The 13,214-nt window shown below is 41.8% G+C and overlaps 1 long non-coding RNA gene across 1 annotated transcript in view; it reads right to left on the minus strand.

Moving 5' to 3' along the window:
* The window catches only part of LOC142712970 (uncharacterized), a 69,493-nt gene extending 60,926 nt beyond the window's left edge, over positions 1–8,567 (minus strand). Inside the window, exon 1 of the long non-coding RNA XR_012870145.1 lies at positions 8,366–8,567. This is a non-coding gene — a long non-coding RNA (uncharacterized LOC142712970). The remainder of the gene's footprint in view (positions 1–8,365) is intronic.
* Positions 8,568–13,214: the final 4,647 nt, after the last annotated feature.

Genomic DNA, 13,214 nt, shown 5'->3' on the forward strand with positions numbered 1-13,214 from the left:
ATTAAAGCCCCTCCTTCTTCACTGTTTCGTAACATAAAAACAGAGTGTCATAATGATGGCGGCTGCGCGAAAATCAGGCAGCCACGCACCATATACAGATGCCACACTGAATTTTTGCGCACGCAAATTGCAGCATTTTTTGCGCGGTCATGTGATGTCCCCAAAACGTTACTAGAAAGATAATGTGTTGTAACTGTATTTCATGACTTTTTCCACTATTAGGCACTGCCACTTTATAAAGTAAATGTGAATTTGCAATGCTCTGCTTTACAGCCTATGCAGGAGTGTCTTATGGGGAAGTTTCCAGAAGGTGGGAGGAGCTTAGGAGATAGAGGCGGGTCCAGCGGCAGTTGGAGAGGGGAGTTGGAGGGAGTGACCAGTTGAGTTAGCAGTAAAGTGGAGTTGCTCCTGGGTCCGTCCATCCGGGATCCAGAGACAGGCGGCCTACAACATCAGGCCATAGAGAAGCCCGCAGAAAGAAAGAGGACAGTCTGGAGAGAAGGAGTTCTTAACAAGGGAAACAGAGGACTACTTAAAGACATTGCCTCTGTAACAGAAGTGACCACCGAGCGTATTGTGCCCAGTACAACTACTGTGATCGTTTATTGAACCCTGACTCCTGGAACATCCTTATTTCGGGGTACACCACATAACATCCCAGGGGACAGAGAACAGTGTATCCCACGAGCACCACTTATTTCACTGGTTCTGCGGCCCGAGGAGCGGGAGAGAGAAAGTGCGCCACCGTGACCAAAGGGCGCGAAAACCAACTTCAGCTCAGCAAATAAGAGGTTAATCAGCCATTTTTCAAGATGCTTTGCTTTATTCCAGCACATTAGAGGTTAATCAGCCATTTTGGAAAGACTGTGAAAGATGGAACCGTATACTATTCATACTCTGCCGTGTGATCTGTGAGACATTTGCTTGGAAATTGCTGCCTTAACCCCTTCCCGCTTTTCTGTCAGAGCCGGAAGCCAGTGAGAGGAAAGTGAGAGGAAAGTGAGAGGAGAGTGAGAGGAAAGTGAGAGGAAAGTGAGAGGAAAGTGAGAGGAGAGTGAGAGGAGAGTGAGAGGAAAGTGAGAGGAAAGTGAGAGGAAAGTGAGAGGAGAGTGAGAGGAAAGTGAGAGGACAGTGAGAGGAAAGTGACAGGAAAGTGAGAGGAAAGTGACAGGAAAGTGAGAGGAGAGTGAGAGGAGAGTGAGAGGAGAGTGAGAGGAAAGTGAGAGGAAAGTGAGAGGAAAGTGAGAGGAAAGTGAGAGGAAAGTGAGAGGAGAGTGAGAGGAAAGTGAGAGGAAAGTGAGAGGAGAGTGAGAGGAAAGTGAGAGGAGAGTGAGAGGAAAGTGAGAGGACAGTGAGAGGAAAGTGAGAGGAAAGTGAGAGGAAAGTGACAGGAAAGTGAGAGGAAAGTGACAGGAAAGTGACAGGAAAGTGACAGGAAAGTGGAGAGTTGTTAAAAAAACAACCAAAAACCCAGCGATCTGCCCCTGTTGTGCCCACTGAGCAGGGATCACCACCTTTGGGGCCCACTGGTTGTAATATATATAATTATATAATTTCAGTCACCCACAGTGTCCTTCTGCCGTGTGATCTGTGCCCAGCTATCACCTGTCGCAGTACCTGGTCGCCATCACCCTGCTGTGTCCATAGATTGCCCACTGCCCGAGTTCCCTGTTAGGTAGCAATGCCACGTCTCATTTAGTTCCCCCTGGTAGGTAGGGCACGCTCACTCTTTGGATACAGCAGGGTTGCTGGTCTGTTCTCATGCCGCAGTTGAGAGCAGCGCTGTTTATTTTTTGTTAAAAAAAGTTTTACAAAAAAGAGTTACAAATAGAGTTACAAATAGAGTTACAAATAGAGTTACAAATAGAGTTACAAATAGAGTTACAAATAGAGTTACAAATAGAGTTACAAATAGAGTTAGTAGCTGAACATGATGGCCAAATGAGTCTTCACAGCCGAGGAAGAAAAAACAAATGATGTGTTCCGATACGGACAGCGCAAGTGAAGGTGAAGGACAGTTCGTGCTTTCATCTTCATCTTTATCCAGTGACTCTGACTCTGCACCCCCCCCCCCCCCCCGTCGGCGCAGAAGAGCCGTAGGTCCTGCTCAGCCTGAGCTGACATGGGAAGCTGCGGACAATTATACCCCCCAGGTGCCTGAATTTACAGCCCCCTCTGGCATTCAAATTGGCAATACGGATTTCAGCCCCTTTGATCATTATTACGTTTTTTTTCAGACGCCCTTTTAGATTTAATGGTCCAGCAGACCAACATTTATGCGGAGCAATTTATCGCCCAGAATCCCGACTCATTTTATGGGAGAGGCCAAAATTGGACCCCCAAAAACGCAGTGGAATTGCGGAAGTTTTGTGGCTTATTTTTAAGTTTTGGTCTCATAATAAAGCCCAGTATTAGGGACTATTGGTCCCCTGATATTTTATATAATACCCCCCTTTACCACACAGTTATGACAAGGATGCGATTCGAAGCCATCGTAAAGTTCCTGAGTTACAATGATCAAAGTCAGTGCCCACCCCCACAGGACCCACACTTTGATAGGCTGTATAAAATAAGACCATTGATTGCCCACTACTCACAAAGTTTTTCCCAAGTTTATACCCCCCAACAAAATATTTCTGTAGATGAATCATTAGTGAGCTTCAAGGGCAGACTGCACTTCAGGCAGTATCTACCCAATAAAAGAGCCCGGTACGGCATAAAACTGTACAAACTCTGTGAAAGTGCCACCGGTTACACCTACTCTTTTAGGGTTTATGAGGGGAAATACTCCCATATAGATCCCCCAGAATGTCCCCCCTTCCTAGGAATTAGTGGAAAGATCGTATGGGATCTTATCCATCCTTTACTTGGCAAAGGATATCATCTTTATCTGGACAACTCTTACAACAGTGTCCGTCATCCAGATCCACATTGGCGTGCGGAACAATCCGCAAAAATCAGAAGGGCCTCCCCAAAACTTTACTGGGTCAGATCCTAAAATTAGGAGAGAGCAGAGCTGTCTGCAGTGACGATCTGCTCCTCCTGAAGTAGAAGGATAAAATGGACGTCCTCATACTGACCGGCATTCACGACAGCAGAGGCAGCCTTGTCCCTGTACACGGATCCACCACGCAAGTTCCCAAACCATATTGTGTACAGGAGTACAACAAATATATGGGTGGCGTTGACCTGTCTGACCAGGTCATAAAACCACACAGCGCCATGCGCAAGACCAAGGTATGGTATAAAAAGCTGTCTGTCCATCTTACACAGATGGCAGCATACAACGCCTTTGTCCTCTGCAGATATGCCGGCGGTGGGGATACGTTCCTGCAGTTTCAGGAAAAGGTCATCAAGTCCCTGATATTTGATGACCAGGTAGGAGAGGGCAGTTCATCTGGTTCTTCCATCAGCAGGATAATTCCCGGCCAGCATTTCCCCAAAGAAATCCCCCCCACAGAAAAAAAACTGAAGCCCCGAAAATTTAGAGATGATGCGGAGTAGTTCTGCCAAAGATACGAGGGGAGAAGTGCAGGTCACAATAACATCATCTGCATATAATCCTATTTTGTGTTCTTTTCCACCCACCCGTATACCCGAGATATTCTCAGAATTTCGAATAATTTTCGCAAATGGTTCCATACACAGTGTAAAAATTAATGGGGATAAAGGACATCCCTACCTAGTCCCATTAGTGATGTTGAAAGATCTAGAAAGAATACCTGAAGACAGAACCCTAGCCGATGGCGAGGAATATAGAGAAAGTATGGCTGATTTTATAAAGGATTGAAAACTAAATTTATCCAAAGTACCTTCCAGGTATTGCCAGTTAACTCTATCAAACGCTTTTTCGGCATCTAGGGAAATAAAAAGGGAGGCATTTGTAGAATCTCCGGCTATCTGTATAAGATCTAACATTCTGCGCGTACCGTCGCAGGCTTGACAGCCCTTGACAAACCCTACTTGTTCTAGTGCTATTAGGGATGGCAAGCACTCATTCAATCTATTCGCCAATAGTTTGGCATATAATTTGATATCGCAGTTTAATAAGGATATTGGGCGAAAATTGGCAGGGCTCAAAGCAGATTTGAGATTGGAATGTGAAAGACTAAACAAGTTCCAGTTATCCTGGATTGCTAGAGTCAATTTGGTTAAAATTTTATTGCTTCCCAAATACTTATATTTTTGCAGGACTATTCCACTGTTAATACCTACTAGTATCTCCTCTCAGATTCAGAACCTGTTTCTCCAGTTCATTTGGAATAATAAACGAGTGAGGGTAGCCAGGACTTTATTGTATCAGAAGGTTAAGGAAGGGGGTTTGGGAGTCCCAGATGTAACGGCATATAATGTAGCTGCCATCATGGATCAGTTAGGTACGTTATGGAGCTCCACAGCTACGTCCCTTTAGGCCCAGTTGGAAAATTAGATGTTTCCCCGCTCTTCCATACTCAATCTGATGGCCGCGACATATGTAGGGGCAGATAGGTCTAGGGTGTTCTTGGTAACTACATCTGATGCACTGAAAGGTTGGAAATTAAAGGTATGCGCAAATCATTGGGTGTACCTATCTCATGAACGTATACCGTTGCAAGCATTCCAATCTTTAGTCCCACATGTATTTTTGCAGACATGGGAATTGTTAGGTGTAACAGCCCTTTCAGATTTATACGAGGGAAGACACTTGAAATCTTTTGAGCAGTTGGTAAGGGAATATGGCGTAACTAGAACCATGTTTTACCAGCATCTCCAGATAAGACATATGATACAATCAATTGCTATCCCGGCTCCACCTACAAATCTTTCCTCGTATCACAAATTCCTGTTCAAATGGCAAGGACACAATAAGGGCTTAGCTTGTAGTTATGATCTCCTTTTGAAAAAGCAGACCTCGGGGAAGACAGAGCATATACTACGATGGGAACGGGAGATGGGTTCTACGTTTTCTATGGCACAAAGGTTGAAGGCCTCTAGTTGGATTGCTCGTCATTCCAAATGCGTTAATCATATTGAACTCACCCGTAAAATTCACCTGAGATGGTACCTAACACCGTCCAGATGTGCACATATATTTCAAAGCAGTTCCAACTGCTGCTGGAGGGGGTGTGGCTCCTTGGGATCCACCTTGCATATGTGGTGGACCTGTCCCAAGGTTGGAGAAATGTGGAAGGAGGTCTTTCGCCCATTATTAGAAATCACAGGAATATCTCTTCCTCACTGCCCGGAATTGGCTATCCTAGACATCGGTTTAGAGGACATACTTCCAGAGCATCGGGTACTAGTGCACCATGTCTTTATTGCTGCTAGAATGGTAATTGCCAAGTCCTGGAAGTCTCCCATTTCCCCTACCCTGTTGGAAGTGATAGGCAGGGTAAATGTAGCATGTCACCATGAATCCATGCTATTACAGTCTCCCTCTGGTTACACAAAGAATGCACGGTATTGGGAGCTATGGGTAAAATCGAAATACTACACCTAAATGAAGAGTTATTTGGAACCATGACATAACGTGTATTATCATTTGTATGTATATGGCATAGCAAAGTTGTCTGTTGTTTCTTGTTCATGTATATCCTTTTTGACATATCACATGTATGTATTAATTCTATACAGACAGGTCCATGTTCTAGGACCAAGGATGGTTTATACTGTTGAAAAAATTGTAAACATTTTCAATAAAAATCTATTGATTAAAAAAAACTGAAGCCCCAAAAAAATGCTGTGTGTGTGCCAAGCGAGGCATTCGTAAGGACACCACATACCATTGTGAGACGTGGCCCACAAATCCCGGCCTGTGCAAAATATGCCATACCTCCTTGGATTTTTTATTTATTTATTCTTCATTCACCTTTTCTCTCTCCCATATTGGCCATGACCAATTACTATTTTGTTTACTGACCAGCCCCATTTAAAATTTGTAAAAAAACACCTAAAACAAAACGAAAAATTCTCACTATACCAACGACCCGAGGGAGCGTCTGTCTCATCCAGGTTGTAAATCTGAGTGAGAGGAATAAATCCAGATGAGATTGGTTGTATCAGTAAATCTTTCTTTGCTGAGGCCTTTGATTTATTTTTTGGGCTGGATTTTATGGAATGGTGGGTAGGTTGGTGGTGGGACCTGCCTTTCCCTCTCCCTCCATAGCGGGTTTTCCAGGTTGCCCTCCTTAGTTATTAAAATGAAAGTATTTCTTATTGTACCCTGTTGGGGTGCGGGTATTCTTGCGCTTTTAAACAGTCCTCACTCAGGATTTGGCAAACAATGCTCGTATTTATTTTGTGTAAATACAAAATAAAACCACAACAAAAAGCAGGTACATTGGGGTTGAATTGCAGCTGCCTTCATATCGAGCAGCAATCCCCAGCTCATATGCTCTGAACTGAACCTGTCCCCCCCTCCTCTGGGTGCACTTAAATACACAATAATCTATTTCCCAAAATTCTGAAGTCTTAACCCCTTCCTGACATCAGCCGCATATATACGGCGCTGCCGGGAAGGTGTTCCCGCAAAGCGCAGTACAGTTACGTCTCAGTGATGGTGCGGGCTCAGAAGCAGAGCCGGCACCATCACCGCGGGGTGACAGCTGTATTATACAGCTGGCACCCTCCTGTAACTGCCAGGACCGGAGCTATTCTCCGATCCGGCTGATTAACCCCTCAGATGCTGCGCTCAATATTACGCAGCATCTGATGGGTTTTAACCCGACCGGCAGCCCAGTGACGCAATCGCTGGTTTGCTATGGCAATCGGACGCCAGAAAACGGTGTCCGAGTCTGCCTTGTACGGGAGCTGATGAGGACCCACCTGTGGCGCGTCCTCATAGGCTTGCTGTCAGTGAATAACACACTGCGCTACGTATGTAGTGCAGTTAACAAAATTGATAACCAAGAGTCACAAGGCTATACATATGGTAAAAAAATCAATTTTATTGCATATAAATATAACATACATAGTAAAAAACAAAGCGAGGTTTCTAAAAAGAGAAAAAAGTTATGTATGAACCACTCCAAACTACTGTTAAATCGCAGGGATGGTATAAAGACAACACCAATCCGCAAGGGCATGGTATACAAAAACACCTTAACATAGGGACATAACTGCGGTAGACAACAGTATTATATGAAAGATCATGAGGTCAGCATGTAAATTGCAATAGTGCGTAATTCATATCATCTGCTGTCCATTATACAACCATAATATCATGTCACCGCATAAGCTAAATCATGTCACCGCAAAAGCTAAATATGTCACTTAGCAGTCTGCAAACAAGTGTGCTCCGAGGGGAAACCTCGTTGCCATGCATCCAGAGGGAATATACCCTAAATGCACCCAAAGGTGAAAAAGACTTCCGATCTGGCTAACAACTTCCGATCTGGCTAATAGTACAGTGTATTAGAGTAGCGATCGGGGCATCAGGTCCTCAAGTCCCTTAGTGTGACAAGTCAAAAAAGTTAAAAAAAGTTACAAAAAATGTGGTAAAACAATAAAAACACACAAGTTTCAAATAAAAATAAAGCTAAACTGACTTTTTTCCCATAGTAAGTCTTTTATTCTGGGAAAAATCGTAAAAATTAAAAAAAACTATACATAATTGGTATCGTTGCGTCCGTAACGACCCAATCTACAAAACTATTATGTAATTTATCCCGCACGGTGAACACAGTAAAAAAAAACATGAAAAACAACCCCAGAATCTTTGTTTTTAGGTCACATCTCCTTCCAAAAAATACTATAAAAAATGATCAAAAAGTCACATTTACTCCAAAATATTACTAATAAAAACGGCAATCCATCACGCAAAAAATAATTCCTGAAAAACATCTCAATGCGCAGGCCGGAGGGGAACATTCCTTCAGTTTCAGGGCCCTAATCTTTTCTGTGAGATTTACAGCAACGGATACGAAATCTCGTTTACCTCGTAATCTCGCGAGATTTCGTATCCGTTGCTGGAATCTCACAGAAAAGATTCAGAAGTGTCAGGATTCTGAGTACACATGACGTCCAGGCTGGATGGTCATGTGTATTCATTATCAGGACACTGTAGTAATGTTAGGGCTTGTGTATGAGGCTGCACATAGTGATATAACTATATCGCTAGTGCAGTGTAAATGAATGGAGAGGAGTGCATGATGCCGATTGGTCAGCGTCATGCACTCCTCTGTACAATGCCCACTTGGTCGAAAGTAAAAGTACGCCCACTTGGGCATTAAGAAAGCTCATTAGCATAAACTAAAATCGCACCTAACGTTGTGAAAAAAGATCGTTTTTTTAAATAAAAAGCATTACTGTCACCTACAGATACAGATGGCCGGGAAAATAGCATAACAGATCATCAATTAGTAGTAAACCTGAATAAGTTACTAACCCATGTGGCTCCTCAGATGTGACGACTCCCAAGTGTGGAGAAACCCCAACGCGCGTTTCGCGTAGATAGCTTTTTCAAGGGGTGTTCTAAATCGTATTAATTAGACCTCTTAAATGTGATAGGTCGAGAGACCAGCTGACCAAAGAGGCCAATAGGGACCTGAATATGTTCAGCCGGGTGTGTGACACAGTCAGATCATCGCGAAACTCCAGCACCAAGCCATTGAGACCCGACCACGCATGCGCGGCTCTGGAAAAAATCAAAAGCAATTAATCTACCATTTAGAATGTGGGCCATTTTATAATCCTAAGAATATCATTCACCGCAGATGTACACAGACACATTATACTGAGATAAAAGGTCTCAAAGGTATCAATAAGCAGAAACATTCAAAAGTAGAAGAATGTATGCTGATGAAAGAAGTGATAAATAAAAATATATTAAAGAATGACAAATTATAAGCCATAATAGACAAGTGCTCATATAGATAAAAATAAGTGACAAAAAAAGGAACATATAGTGATAAGATGCTGACAAAATATAAAGGTCAGCAATAATATTTAATAAATCATTAAAGTGAGTATATATTAATAAATATCCAAGAAGAATACAGACAAGGAAAAATACTATTTCCACATATGTATTCCGCGTGAATACCCATACATTAATCAAATAATATATATATATATAAAAGTAACTAATAAAAAACACATACATACAAAGAAAATTATAAGTATTACATCAGGAGAATAAAAGTCTACATAAGAGAATATTAATTATATACCGCGATTTTTACAATGAATCCATTAATACAAATGCAATGACAGATAATAAAATATCAACATCGTGTGGACACGCTCCAAAAGGTCCCATCATGTTCCGAGGTGTAGAGAAAGAAGAGAATCTCTCCACATAAATCCAGCCTCTCACGTCCCACGTATAGTGACCATAGATAAATCAGACATATCTGATATGGAGGAGTAGAATAAAAAACTAAACAGAACAAAAACATATATTAGTAGATATACAGATTAAAAAGGTTAAAAAACAAATAAAGATAGAGTTTAAAGGAATGAGGCAAAACGTAATGTCTCGTTCAGACCAACAGGGGCCATTGTACCAAGGGTAATAATCCACTTACATTCCCTCTGAGCCAACAATTTCTTAACATCCCCATCTCTAATGCCACAAAAGACTCTGTCAATACCCCATGCCTTGAAAGATTTTGGGTCACAGGCATGGTGTATTTTAAAGTGTCTGGGGATTGTTTTAAGGAGTGTGAGGTCCTCGACCTCCTTAGTAGCGACTATATCACGCACATGTTCTCTTACCCTAATCCTTAATTGTCTTGAGGTCAAACCAACATATACCTTCTGGCAGCCACAGGTTGCGTAATATATAACATTCGTTGTGCTGCAAGAGATATAGTGTCGGATCTCAAAAACCCTATTCTCTGTCATTGACACAAAGGTTGTTGTGCAGACCATATTCGTACATGATAGGCAATCACCACAAGGGTAACAACCCTGTCTGGGACTGCTTGATGAAAATAAGCTTTGTTGCCTCAGTACATAATGGCTCTTCACTAGCATGTCTTTAAGATTCATGCTCCTTCGAGCTGTCATTTGGGGTTTTTTGGATGGATTTCCCACAATAGCAGGTTCAAGGTGCAAAATTGGCCAATGCTTATCCAAAATAGATCTCATCGTATACCATTGATTATTATACGTAGTGATGTATCGAATATTATTTTGATCACTTTTCTTTTTATTTATTCCCAATGGATGTAAAATTTAATCCCGACTCGTGAGTTGTGCCCGTCTGTATCCTTTCTTAATACTTCTGTGACTGTACCCCCTGTCCAAGAATCTTTCTCGCAAATCCCTAGATTGTTTCTCAAAGTTCACATTCGATGAACAGATGTGCCTCATTCTCAAAATCTGCCCAGTAGGGACGGCGCCAATTGTCGAATGCCTTAAGGGCGTCGTTTTTAAAACGGGGTCACTTCTTGCGGGTTTCAACTGTACTGGTACCTCAGGGGCTTCTGCATACATGACTTCGCACTAGAAAATCCCCAGTAGGCCAAATGGTGGTCCTTTCCTTCTAAGCCCTCCCATGGGCCCAAACGGCAGTTTATCACCACAAATGGGGTATTGCCGCACTCAGGACAAATTGCGCAACAGAATGGGGTATTTTATTTCTTGTGAAAATAAGAATTTTTGAGCTAAAACGACATATTATTGGAAAAAATATTTATTTTTTAATTCCCAGCCCAATTTAAATAAGTTCTGTGAAGAAACTATGGGGTCTAAATGATCACATTACCTATAAAAGAATTCCTTGAGGGGTGTAGTTTCCAAAATGGGGTCACTTCTGGTGGGTTTCCATGGCTTTGATACCTCTGGGGCTCTGCAAATGCGACACGGCACCCGAAAACCAAACCAGCAAAATCTGCACTCCAAAGAACACACAGCGCTTCTTCCGTTCTGAGGCCTCCCATGGGCCCAAACGGCAGTTTATCGCCACAAATGGGGTATTGCTGCACTCAGGAGAAATTGGGCAACAAAATGGGGTATTTTGTTCCCTGTGAAAATAAGACATTTTGATAAAAAATGACATCTTATTGGAAAAAATGACATTTATTTAATTTCACAGCCCAATTCAAATAGGTGCTGTGAAAAAACTGTGCGGTCAAAATTGTAGCAACAACCATATTTGAATTCCTTGAGGGGTGTAGTTTCCAAAATGGGGTCACTTATGATGGGTTTCCATTGCTTTGATACCTCTGAGGCTCTGCAAATGCGACATGGCACCCGAAAACCAATCCAGCAAAATCTGGACTCCAACAAACACATTGCGCTCCTTTCCTTCTGAGCCCTCCCATGGGCCCAAACGGCAGTTTATCACGACAAATGGGGTATTGCCGCACTAAGGACAAATTGGGCAACAAAATGGTGTATTTTGTTCCCTGTGAAAAGAAGAAATTTTGATCACAAATGACATTTTATTTGAAAAAATGAAATTTTTTTCATTTCACAGCCCAATTCAAATACGTGCTGTGAAAAAACTATGCGGTCAAAATGGTAACAACAACCATAAATGAATTCCTTGTGGGGTGTAGTTTCCAAAATGGGGTCACTATTGGGGGATTCCTACTGTTTTGGCACCTCAACAACTCTTCAAACCTGGCATGCTGCCTAAAATATATTCTAATAAAAAAGAGGCCTCAAAATGCACTAGGTGCTTCCTTGCTTCTAGGGCTTGTGTTTTATTCCACGAGCGCAGTAGGGCCACATGTGGGACATTTCTAAAAACTGCAGAATCTGGACAATACATATTTAGTAGCATTTCTCTGGTAAAACCTTCTGTGTTACAGAAAAAAAATTGAATAAAATTGAAATTCAGCAAGAAAAATGAAATTTGCAAATTTCACCTCCACTTTGCTTTAATTCCTGTGAAATGCCTGAAGGGTTAAAAAACTTTCTAAATGCTGTTTTGAATACTTTGAGGGGTCTAGTTTTTAAAATGGGGTGTTTTATCAGGGTTTCTAATACATAGGCCCCTCAAAGCCACTTCAGAACTGAAGAGGTACCTTAAAAAAAAGGCTTTTTAAATTTTCTTAAAAATATGAGAAATTGCTGTTTATGTTCGAAGCCTTGTAACGTCCAAGAAAAATAAAAGAATGTTCAAAAAACGATGCCAATCTAAAGTAGACATATGGGAAATGTGAACTAGTAACTATTTTGGGTGGTATAACCGTCTGTTTTACAAACAGATGCATTTAAATTCTGAAAAATGCTATTTTTTTAAAATTTTCTCTCAATTTTGCAATTTTTCACCAATAAACACTGAATATATCGACCAAATTTTACCACGAACATGAAGCCCAATGTGTCACGAGAAAACAATCTCAGAATCGCTTGGATAGGTTTAAGCATTCTGACGTTATTACCACATAAAGTGAAATATGTCAGATTTGAAAAATGGGCTCTGAGCCTTAAGGCCAAACTAGGCTGCGTCCTTAAGAGGTTAAGCAAAAGTTCTGTCCAATATTTGTGTTACAGAACTAGTATAATCTGGTATAATCCAGTCTTTCCGTTCTATGGAGCTATGATGTCACAGGTGGTGTTGCTGGTGATGTCATAAACATACCTCCCAACTTTTGAATTCGGAAAAGAGGGACATTTTAAGCCACGCCCAATATCCCGCATAAGCCCATCAAATCACGGCCAGATCCTTCTTCAAATAATGCGTGCACATTCTCACTGCGGATCTCTGGACTGTCTGCATATCACAGATATTATGGATCCGGTTATATCGTCTTTGTGTTACTTTTCCTAACTTGGTTATAACATTTGCTCATCACGGCGGCAGCAGCTGCAGGACAAACCTAAAGGCTGAGAACAATGAAAGTCAAGAGGGAGACCCTGTGGTGGATGACTTTTCAATTGACAGGTAGCAGAGTTACATGATGGGGAATTGGTTTTCCTGTTGTATAACTCTGCTACCTGTCAATGGAAAAATCATCTGCCAGAGGGAAAAATGTTTGCCCATGGCGGAGAACCACAAAGAAACACTGGGGAATCAGACATGGTGGGGAAACATTTTTCCCTGTGGTGGATGACTTTTCAGCTGACAGGTAGCAGAGTTATATGAAGGGGAATTATTTTTCATTGACGTCTAGTATATATCGCAGCGAAGGGAAGAAGACAGAAGTCGCTAGAGGTGAGGAGAAGTATTTTTATTCTTCATATTACAAACCTTATTATTTTGTTTTGCAGGTTCCGCTGGACCGTTTGGACTACCTTGTAGATTCGTTGGACTACTGTGATAATCTACGTTTTTTTCA

The sequence above is a fragment of the Rhinoderma darwinii genome, unplaced genomic scaffold, assembly GCF_050947455.1.
Source record: "Rhinoderma darwinii isolate aRhiDar2 unplaced genomic scaffold, aRhiDar2.hap1 Scaffold_4335, whole genome shotgun sequence".
In the NCBI taxonomy this organism is placed as follows: Eukaryota; Metazoa; Chordata; class Amphibia; order Anura; family Rhinodermatidae; genus Rhinoderma; species Rhinoderma darwinii.